Source organism: Neophocaena asiaeorientalis, unplaced genomic scaffold (genome assembly GCF_003031525.2).
Source record: "Neophocaena asiaeorientalis asiaeorientalis breed wild unplaced genomic scaffold, Neophocaena_asiaeorientalis_V1.1 scaffold124, whole genome shotgun sequence".
Classification (NCBI taxonomy): domain Eukaryota; kingdom Metazoa; phylum Chordata; class Mammalia; order Artiodactyla; family Phocoenidae; genus Neophocaena; species Neophocaena asiaeorientalis.
The window spans coordinates 959,287-968,232 of NW_020174135.1; the positions used below are offsets into that span (position 1 = coordinate 959,287).

General features: G+C 41.9%; 1 protein-coding gene across 1 annotated transcript in view; it reads right to left on the reverse strand.

Annotated features, from left to right (window-relative positions):
* Positions 1-8,946, reverse strand: part of SALL3 (spalt like transcription factor 3) — an 18,824-nt gene that overhangs the window by 9,364 nt on the left and 514 nt on the right.

Genomic DNA, 8,946 nt, shown 5'->3' on the forward strand with positions numbered 1-8,946 from the left:
ACTTACATGGTATACAAAAGCGTTCACATGGTACATACATTTAAAATTGTACACAAACAGTGTATATTTTGTCCAAAGAATACTTTTTCTTTTTCCTAAAAATTATTATTGAAGTACAGCTGATTTACAATGTTGTGTTAGTTTCAGATGTATCGCAAAGTGATTCAGTAAATTTATATATATATATTTATTTATTTATGTTTTATATATATATTCTTTTCCAGCTCCTTTTCCATTATAGATTATTACAAGATATGGAATATAGTTCCCTGTGCTATAAAAGAATACTTTTTTTTTCATATGGAATATGTGCTAGGGACAATTCACTGAGAAAATGCTTAAAAATTAGGCTGACTTCTGGATCATTTAAAGTGCGTTGACTGTTGGAAGAATTAACTAATTATAAATAAATTATATCTTTACAGAGGAACATTTCCCAGATTTTCTTTGTAACAACTGTGGCGTGTGAAATAGAGAAACAGGACTTTTATTTTACACTGTACTTTTCTCACAGGTCTTAAGCAGCCCAAAGAAATCTCTATTTACTTTAAAGATAAATTTTTACACTTCTATTGGTTTTTTCCGTGTGTTAAGTATTTTGGGTTCACCTCCAAACTCATGGAAGTTGGGAAGGTAATTTTCTTCTTCTCCCATTGGCAGGTTAGCAAAATTCCAATTATTTCTCAATTGCAGAAACTGTGCATAGAATAATATTTAAGTACTATTTACCAAATAATAAGCCATTTTGTTTAACGCAAATTGATAGTTACCTAAACACAGTGAAGATATTCTTGTCAAAGTAAAATAAGCCTCCACTGTATTCCTCTAAAATTGAAGAAGGAAAGCAACACCGAAGGGAGGAAATTGGGTGAAAATGGCGTTTTGGACCTGGTAGTTCATTGTTAATGAACCTAACAAAACAAATAATTGTTGGATTTTATAACCCAAGTTTCATAATAAATTTGCCTTTTAACGAAAACATATTTTAAAAACTACAATAAGCGAAGGAAAAACATTCTTCAGTACAATTCAGATTTTTTATTGGGGGCAAATAATTTAGAATCACCACCTGTCATTTTTCTTACTGGGGTCTGTATGAAGTACCATAACGTGATCACTTCGATTGCTGTTTCCACTTGTTTCACGATCAAAATCTCAGCAGGATTAGCATTCCATAAAAGTTACAGAGAAGCACAAATTTCACAAGACAGTCTCGAATACAATGGATGCAAATGAAAAGCCTCTAACACGTCACGTGTACAATTGAAATTTTGGGTGCATATTTTAAGAATGTTTTCAAACAACAACAAGCACTTCAACTGAATTGGTTGGTAGGGGAGAACCAAAACGAGCCTGTTTCACTAGGGACACAGCTCTTCAGAAGCAGCAAGACTGCAGTTGAGTCCAGAGTGAAAGCAGCGGCCTTCTGCCACATTCAGGAGAGCGAGAGGCAGAGTGAGTTGTTATCACTTGCTTCGACGGCGGTTCTCGTTACAGTGATTACGTGTACCATGTTACAGTGTAGATGTGCTCATCTGGAAGTAGTTATCTTAAAAAAATGCTTTCTATGTAACTAGAAAACCCATATAGGAGAGATCTGACAGCAGCTCCAAATTTTATCATGCAACTTCCAAAGCCCTTAAGCCTGCCATTGTTTTAAGCCAGTATTATGTCGGATGCGAATGTATCCAACTACCTTTCAATTAAATTTACATTTGTAACTGGCTTTTGCATTCTAAAAATAGAAGTTATTATAGCCATTTATTGACATGGCTCAACAAATTTTGTTTCAAGGTAAAACCACGTCAATGAGCCACTGTAACAACAGTCAAGGTTTGAGAAATTTATTTCCAATGCAATGGGAAGATTCTTTCTTCCTTAAAGGGGGAACTGAAAAACAAGCACTGTTAACATTATCATTAATGTCGACATAATTTACTTTTTGCATACTGGCTCCTCGATAACTAAGAGACTTCAAACTGTAAACAGGCAGGGGCCTTACCGTGCACCAGGGTTCTCTTAGAACTAGTGAAGAAAAACGCCAACCAATGCACCCAGTAACAGAACTTAGCCAAGAGTCTTCCCTTCTTGGTTAACAGGAGTATTTGGTCGAGGTTACTTTCTGAAAGTGCCACACAGTTTTGCTGTATTCGCTGGCTATCAATGCGAGGAAGAAGATGTATTGGAAAGAACTCTCTACTTTGCTAACACCGAGGATGTACCAGCCATGGCTGTGAGCCGGGTGTCTGTACGTAACGCCGAGTCTGTCTTCCTGAACGCAGTCAGGAGGAGCGAAAAGCACGGACGCTAAAAGAGGAAGCTATTTCAGGTGGAGAGGAAATGTGCAATTAGTTTCTACAGCTATCCCCACACTTGCTATTTATACCTGAGATTTCCAGGGTTTCTAAGCCTCACCGTTCAAACGTTCTTGAGTAAGTGTGCCGCCTCTTGGGGGCTGCAGGAGGGGGAAAGGGTGCCATCGCCTTTCAGAGAGGCCTCCAACCAAAAAACAGCTTCAACAGCAGTCTTAAAATGACATGATTTTTTTCCCTTCTCACTGATAAAAAATGCAGAAAACGTTTAGCAAAAATGTCCCTATTCTTAGGATAACTCTGGGTGTGAAAGGATCCCCTTCCCATTGCTCTCTCAGCTCCGATTCCTCGTCTGCTATACAATACACAAGGATCATGTTATACAAGGATCATGTCTTCGCTGCCTGCAAAAGCATATGTGGCCTTCCAAATAAAAACGACGTGGCAGAAGATGGAGAGAATGTTTACACTCACGATGATCTTTTAAAGCCACGAGTTAAAAGCGTGCCTGTAACATAGATAAGAATATTTGAGACAAGATGCTTTCTTTAAAAAATTCAAACTGCAGTTCTCAGCAAGGCTTTCTTATTCTCTCCTTCCAGGAGGCTGGGCCTTGTAAATAAGTGACCGAATTACAAAGGGTAGTAAACAGGTGTTTGATAATTTTGCTGATCAAGCCCAAACTCTCACCTTTATTCTGCCACCCTTCTGCTACGCATTTTAAATCCCTTACAATTAACGAAAAGAGAAGCAAACGTTCCTTACCGGGAAAAGGAATGTTAACTTCTCCACTTTAATCAGTAACTTGAAAACGCCACGTGGGTCTCTAGGAAAGGAAACCTTACTTTCTCCTGTGCCTTTTCCATCCCTTAAAAATCTAGGAAGCCATTTTTCAAGTTTTCCCAAATTGTTAGGAGACCCTATTTTCTTGCAAATTAATTCTTTTTAACTCCTTATGATAGCTTTGAATCCCATAAAGAAAGATGAATTATCACATACTGAGCCCAAGCTGTGAAGCAGGAGGAGACAAATAGAGACCCCTACTGTGTTTAACAATGTAGACGAAATTCCAGACGCTACAGAAAAATTTTGTCCTTTTCCTAGACCTCCGAGCGTGTGAGCTCGGAGCGGAACAGCGGAGGGCGCTCGTGCCTCGCCCAAGCCGCACCGACCCGCAGGCCGCTTCCGCCGACTCAGCGGCCCACGCCTCAAATTTGTTAAGTAAGGACCACCTGTGGCACAGGCGCCAAACGTCTTCTGTTTAAAACATTTGCGGTTTTTCATCCGTGGGGTGATGCACCGGGGAGGGGAAACACTGTTTCCTTTATGGACGCACGCAGATGGAAAGCGGCCACAACGTTCACTTGTTTTAACTGTCTGCGGCATCAAATAATAAGATGTTTGTTACGCTTTAAGGTTGCACAATAGTTCTTTCACTCACATGTTACGCTGTAATCTCGCTTACGATGAATGCACGGGTATCACTCTGCCTCACCGAGAACGCCCAAACCTGGAATACGGCGGCAAATGCAAACAGTTTCCGTCAAAGCTCGGGGAGGGGGAAAAACAAGGTCTGTTCAGGGTCACCTTCGGTTCAGAGGCGGAGGTTTAAACTCACACACGAAATTAAACGTGCTGCTCCACGACACCCCTCTGCGGAAGCGCCTACGGGCCTCGACACGTCACTTTTCAAATCCACCGCGCATAAAAACACATAAATAAGCGAAGCCACTTAGACGTATGAACACCTGGGTCTAAACAGCCCCAGAGCCGCAGGAACTACACGGTGTCCGGGAACAAGGCGCCGATCAACTGGAACCCTCGGACTGCTTGCACTCGGGGTTAGGTCATGAAATCATTTCCATGACTTGTCATCACCTCACCGCACTGTTCCATTTCTACGGGCGAAGTTTACACACATGCGAAAAATCATCCAGGAAAAGCCCTGCCCTGGGGGGTTGAAGCTAGGGGCTCTGCCTGTGCAGAGCCCTAACTCAATTACCAGACGGTGCTGTGAAGAGGGCACTCTGGAAAAGAGGACCGAGAATGCCGGCGAATGAAGACCAAGCGCCACGGCACCTGCAGGGTTAATTAAACAGTTCAAGATGTAACAGCCACACAAAAGAAAACGGTTCTCTCTCCCTCTCTGAGCACTATAAACACTTGTGCTGAACTAGATGGGCATTTGATAAACCGAGCAGCACAGAGCAGACTCGTGGGTCCCCAGTCCGCACCCGGAGCCAGTGTTAACACTTAACAGGACACTGGTGAGTCCTGTTGCCAAGGTCAACAGCACAGATGCACTCATTGTATTATGAGCTTGACATCTAGCGGCCACCCCCGGCAGGGCAAAGCAGGCAAAGGTTAAATCAGCAGGTCTGTCGCAGCAGCACCCTGAACCACCCACCTTCGCGGAGATGGGTGGGAAGCTGCCAGCCCTCTGCACGCCCTCCTTCCCACAGACCCCAGGCCACCAAGGCTGGACGCTGTGTGGGCCCCAAGGCTTCCCGGGAATTAGGAGGGGAGGGGTCCCCGATGGTTAGCATAACGAATCTGGGATGACCGGAAAAGACAGGCCCACGGAGGGCACCGCGGAGTTGGACGCCACCCTGGCAGCCTCAGGTCTCTTTGGTGGGCAATGGTTCAGCCCAGAGAACTCTTGCCTTCAACAAACAGATCAAATCCTAATCTCTAACATAAATAGAGCCCATTGCATTATTTTATTATTTCAATTAATATCTCACTTTCTGCGATATGACTCGCCTTATTTGCTTGGGAATCACACAGTTAACTGCACTTTAGGTCATAAAGGTGTTCAACTTAACAAGAGAAAAAACATCCAAGGACCGGGCTCTTTTCTTCAAATGTAAAAGTTTATGTAAGGTAATAGTAAAACATTCAATTTCTACACAGACTTGACTTACGCCTGATTTTATATGAAGTGTGTGGCAACCTCACATATGCTGTAACTACAAACCTGTCCCACCAGTGGTAGAATTAATTAGCCCTCACCCTCACAAGACTAAGATATGCTGTTCGTACCCTAGCAACTGGTCAAGAAATCACGAAGGAAAATGGAAACTGACAAAACCTCTTCCTATTATAAGTATTATTTAAAAATTATCCTTCTTGAAACTATATGCAGCATTGAAGGATGGGGCATGACCTCATTGACAGTTAAGGTGGTTTTTATTTCATGTAAATAAAATACTTACATTCAAGAATGCTAAATTCTAACTGGTGGTCAGTACACAGAACGGAAACCCTGGTTGTACCTTTGCTGAATTCCCCCCAAAAGAAAACGTTCTTGGAGCTATCTCGGGGTGAATGGCAAAGCCTCTTAGAGATTGTACTTGAAAATGAAATCTGACCCACTTTGGCCTCCTTTTGCCATCATCTTGTACACAAAACATAATCAGCTTGGTAAGTAATTCCTGCTGTTGGTCCATACCTTCTTCATTTTCTGGCTCTAAACAGATCAAAAAATATTGCATTATGAGTAGACTGTGGAAGTTTAAATGTGCCTTAAAAAAACCCAATCCCTTAACTGTAACATAATCAGCTCTTTCTCTGTAAGGTGAGAATTAATTGGCATGCTTTTTATTGGCCACCAAATTATGCATTTTTAAATAGGTTAGGATTTTAAATGTCATTTAAAAAATAAACGTTCGCAAATTCTTCTTTTCCTTTCCCTCCCTGCTTAACTTACTCCTTACCTTTCATGTTTCAGAGAAAACAGTCTGCCTAGGGATGTCAGAAAGTGGCTTCTGTATTGTTTCCTTTTGGAATGCTGAATTGTAAGTGTGTGAGTGAGTGCCCAGGGCTCTGAAGGCAAACCATGCACAGATAGATAAAAGAGAAAAGATCTCTTCACCCAGGGCTGGGGGCCTTCTTCCCCTTAATTCAAACACGGTCTATGAACACCACTGGTAAAGTCTTAAATCACAGGATCATTTAAAAGGATTTTTAAGATAGCCATGGAACTGTGAGTTGGCAGAAAATAAAAACAAACAAAATACAGGATGGCAAACTGCTTTAAATTATAATATCCTTTTGTTTCTCCTTAAATACATACTTTCCTTCTAAGGGCAGTAAAATGTATCTTTCCTAAGCTGTATTTTATCCAGTGAAGGACAGCAACAAACACCTTTTAAAGCTCTTAGTAGGAGTGTAAGTGCTGTTCCGTCATTAGAAGTTTTAATTAATTTTTCTTAGAACAAAAATATTCGGCTGGCTCAAAAGATTTCTTTATTGTGGCATACATTTAATTAACTGAATCCGAAAGCTGCATCCCATTTATTTCTAAATTTTCGGAAACAGGAATGAAACAATTTGCAATTTTAAAAGATAGTACCTAGTGGGAATGTAAGTTTAGTCCCAGTCATCCTTAAAACACATTTTTACAACAGGATAACTTTAGAACTTTAACGTAAATCTTTATCACTTTCTCTCATTCTACATATGTCATCATATTTCATTCCTGCAATAAGGTTTGGAGAGCACTGAAGCATTTTTGGACAGCTATCTTTTCACTGCTTGCCTAAAAACCAAAGCCGGAAAGATAATAGTCAGATTTCTTTTTTTTTTTTAAGAAATAAAGTCTTTTACTGTAAATCAATGTGACTGCCTCCCCCCATATTATACTAAAATTTTTGCATAGAATATTTGTGTTTCATATCATTATCAAGAACCTTCCATTTTATTGCGGGCATCTACTGCTTTAATTAACATGTAACATCCAAAGGAATACAAAGGAATTATTTACTTCGTTTCTAAAACACTGTAACCTAACTTAGCTCGCTTATAACTTCATGCATAGTCTGTTGATTTCCACTGCATTTAACAGAATATAATTTGGAGAATATCTGATTCACGTTGGAGTAATTTAGTTTTCACGACCATTTAGCTTTAAAAAAAATATTTTACTTAGTTCTCCTCCTGATGACGGTCAGTACAACAGAGCAATCTATACGTGAACGTGCCTTAAGTGAAGAGAGAACAGACTATCTTTTATGCTCCATGAACAATCAGCTTCAGAATAATTAAATCAGAAAGAACTATTTTTTAAACAGTTTGCCCGAACAATCGAGGGAACACACTGCTTGACTAAGGCTCAGCCCCAGACAGGCTATTTTTGGCCTGTTGCAAAATACGATCAGGAACTGTGGCAATATCTTGATTACAACTCTGAATGATTGTGAAAAACACAGGCTGACAGAAACTTTAATCCCACGGTGGGTTAAAAAAAACCTGAATGTGTTTCACCCCTAAATAAATTCAGTAACAACAAGGGGAATTCAAAAGAGAACTTGTGAATAATTTACTCCATCTTAGGTTTTCAAATAAGGGCTCTGGACCCCTCCACACGCTTACACTAGGAGGTTCACCACGCTCTCATTTCTGAAGTGAAATTAAAAATGAATAGCAGTGCCTCAGCTTGTTAATTGTTAAATACAAGGGGTTTTACTCTATTAATTAAAATATGCTTTAATAAAAGGAGACATTGCACATTTTGATAACGACCCTACAAAGCTGAGAAGTATTTACATTGTTGCATTTTGGGGCGGCTGTGAAAGCCGATTTTAAGCTATTCAGGAGCCACAATAATAAAGCTTTAAAATTCCTCACTGGGATGCAATGTAGTTCTTTTGAAGGAAAGACTGTCTTTCTCATTCGGCAGAAATAAATCCATTCATTTGATCATGTAGTCATTGAGGGCAATAGAAAACAAACCAAGTGTGAGAAATTCTATGTGATGAAGTAAACAAAACAAAAAAAAAATCCATTTCCATGACAAAAAGATTCTTTGTCCTTAATCTACCCACCATATGCAAGCGTTTCTTTTTAGCATATCTCCCGTTCTAATCTTGGGTGACCAGGCGACACAGATAAGACTCCCTTACCTCCGCTGCGACAAAAAGACCCTCACGAGTTCTCAAATTTTGTTTAATTCCTGAATTCCCAGCCGCGTAAGAAGTCTTTACTCCCGTTCTCCATTCCGATGCGGACGTATACCGGCTTTTGCAAACTTTACGACACCGCACGCTAAACTCTTCAACTTTTTATTTTCTGCAGGCTAATTCTCAAAGCGAAAAGACGCGTATCTGCTCTAAACCACTTAGAATAGATTAACCCAAAAAGTTGGCCGGCCTATTTTGTAGGGAACAAACTACTCGATGCCCGGGCTCCGGGGCAGTGGAGGGTCGCCCTGCGTCCCGCGATCGCGCCGCGGCCGCCCCTCCCGCCCCCTGGGGACCCGCGGGCAGCGGGAGGCCGGAGCGGCCGGGGCCCTAACTTCCCGGGCTGGGGCGCGGCCACGGCCAGCCGGCTCCTCGCCGAGCGCTAACTTTCGTGGCTCCTACCTTCCCTCCTGGATGGGCAGGAAGTTCCTACCCGCCAGCTGGCTGCAGAGTTGCCCGCGGCGCCTCCAAAAGAACAGGAAGAGGCCCCAGAAAACCGAGAGGCACCAGAAACGTGCCGGGGTCCTACCGCGTGCAAGGACCACCCCCTCGCGCCGCTGCGCAGCTCACCCCGGGGTTAATTCCCAAGGCGGCCATTAGGAAAGGCCAGGCGACACCGGCTTCCTACTCTCCTCGGAATGGGATCACTGGTTTGTCGGCTCGCCCGGAACCGC